The 2,269-nt window shown below is 54.1% G+C and overlaps 1 protein-coding gene across 6 annotated transcripts in view; it reads right to left on the bottom strand.

The window, feature by feature from the left end:
* Window positions 1–2,269, bottom strand: part of THEMIS2 (thymocyte selection associated family member 2) — a 22,390-nt gene that overhangs the window by 5,541 nt on the left and 14,580 nt on the right. The gene's annotated exons all lie outside the window — the stretch shown is intronic.

The raw sequence follows: 2,269 nt of genomic DNA, 5'->3' as shown, positions 1-2,269 counted from the left end.
GGATGGTCTCAATCTCCTGATCTGGTGATCTGCCCGCCTCAGCCTCCCAAAGTGCTTGGATTACAGGCGTGAGCCACCGCGCCTGGCCCATCCTTTTTTAAAAAATTTTTATTTTTATTTTTTCTTCCTCCAAGTATTAAGAAAAAATAAAAACAAATTTTAAAATTATTATTTTTAGGCTGTGCTCGGTAGCTCGCGCCTGTAATCCCAGCACTTTGGGAGGCCGAGGTGGGCGGATCACCTGAGGTCAGGAGTTCCAGACCAGCCTGGCCAATATGGCGAAACCCTGTCTCTACCAAAAATACAAAAAAATTATCTTGGCATGGTGGCAGGCGCCTATAATCCCAGCTAGTAGGGAGGCTGAGGCAGGAGAATAGCCTGAACCCAGGAGATGGAGGTTGCAGTGAGCTGAGATCAACCATTGTACTCCAGCCTGGGTGACAGAGCAAGATTCTGCTTCAGAAAAAAATGAAAGAGACGAGGTCTCGCCCTGTTGCCCAGGCTGGAGTGCAGCAGTGTGATCATAGCTCACCACAACCTGGAACTCTTGGGCTCAAGTGATCCTCTTGCCTCAGCCTCCTGAGTAGCTACTACTACAAGCACTATGCCTAGCTAATTTTTTAAAAAATTCTTTGTAGAGATGGGGATCTTGCTATGTTTCCTAGTCTGGTCTGGAACACCTGAGATCAAGCGATCCTCCAAAGTGCTGGTATTACATGCGTGAGCCACTGCGCCTGGCCCAGCAGAGATAATTTGAGCATCAATAAGAATAACTGGCCAGGCACAGTGGCACACACCTGTAATCCCAGCACTTTGGGAGGCTGAGGCGGGTGGATCACCTGAGGTCAGGAGTTCGAGACCAGCTAACATGGTGACACTCCGTTTCTACTAAAAATACAAAAAATTAGCTGGGTGTGGTGGTGCATGCCTGTAATCCCAGCTACTTGGGAGGCTGAGTCAGGAGAATCACTTGAACCGGGGAGGCGGAGGTTGCGGTGAGCCGAGATCGTACCATTGCACTCCAGCTTGGGCAACAAGAACAAAACTCTATCTCAAAAAAATAGAATAACTTCAGTGTAATACAGAGGAAGCAACCTGAAGTTCCAGCTGATCCTCAGGGATGGGGTGGGGGTGTCTTCCATCAAAGCAGCTCCCGGGGGCACCCCTCTTTCTCTCCCCCAGCAGCCCCCATCCACCTGCCCAGGCAACTCACTGTGCATGATGGCTTGGATCTCATACTGGGGCCGCAGGATCAGGGAATGCCAGGGCAGGGTGGGGCAGGTGAGGACGAGGTCCTTCAAGGCTGGATCCTGTAGGACCTGGAGCAGAGTTCGAGGGGCACTGGGCTCCCATTTCCGGAAGGGCCCCTTCTGGGATAGGGGCAGGTGCAGGATGACCTGTTGACCCTCCAAGCCCAGGACACAGCGGGCACAGCGGATCCCGCGGTGCATCACCACAGCCTCAAGCATGAGGAGCTGGTCCTCAGTCACCACCCTGCCCTCTGTGACAATCCTGTGGGTCGACATGAAGCAAGTGGGCAGCTGCTTGGAGCTCTGAGTTGTGGCAGAGACCAGCTCCTCCAGGGTTTCGTAGCTCTGTGGGGTGTTGAGGGGAGTGAAGTAGCCTGTGGGGGACAGCAGAGAGCAGGTGGGTCATTGTGGGGTGTCAGAGTGCGGCAGGCCCTTGCCAAGTCCGGACCCCAGTCTGGCCCTGCAGATGACCCAGCCAGAATCCCCCGGGAACAGGTGTCAATGAGGGATTTGCATCTGGACATCTGGGCTGCAGGGCTGAGGAACACAGGGCAGAAAGTGGCGGTGCATGAAGGGACAGGGAGAGACAGGAAGTAGGGACCAAGAGAGACTTGTCACCAGAGACACAGAGAATGGAAGAGGGACACATTCCCTGACAGACACACTAGACTTCCACACTCTCCTAGCTCCTGACCCCACCTGCCTCTAACTGCCATCTTAGCCTTTCCTCCAGAGGCCTCCCCATAGCTCCGATCTCACGCATCCAAAACCTACCATCCCTCTCTCCCAAACTAACATCCCAGGAGCTGCTGGCCAGAGCCACCTCAGACCACCCACTGTACCCCTGCATCCTGGCCGCCACTATTGACTGCCCAACTGCCCCTCACTCCCTTCCTCCAGCCCCCACCCATTCCACCACCAGCTGGCCTAAACACCTCGCTTCCGGACATGATACCTCTTTGGGGAAGCAGGTTTTTCCTGCCCCAAACCCACAACCTGAAGCTAATCGAGGAAACACC

The sequence above is a fragment of the Mandrillus leucophaeus genome, unplaced genomic scaffold (assembly GCF_000951045.1).
Source record: "Mandrillus leucophaeus isolate KB7577 unplaced genomic scaffold, Mleu.le_1.0 Scaffold23, whole genome shotgun sequence".
NCBI classification, from domain to species: Eukaryota; Metazoa; Chordata; class Mammalia; order Primates; family Cercopithecidae; genus Mandrillus; species Mandrillus leucophaeus.
This window is presented reverse-complemented; position numbering and strand designations above follow the sequence as displayed.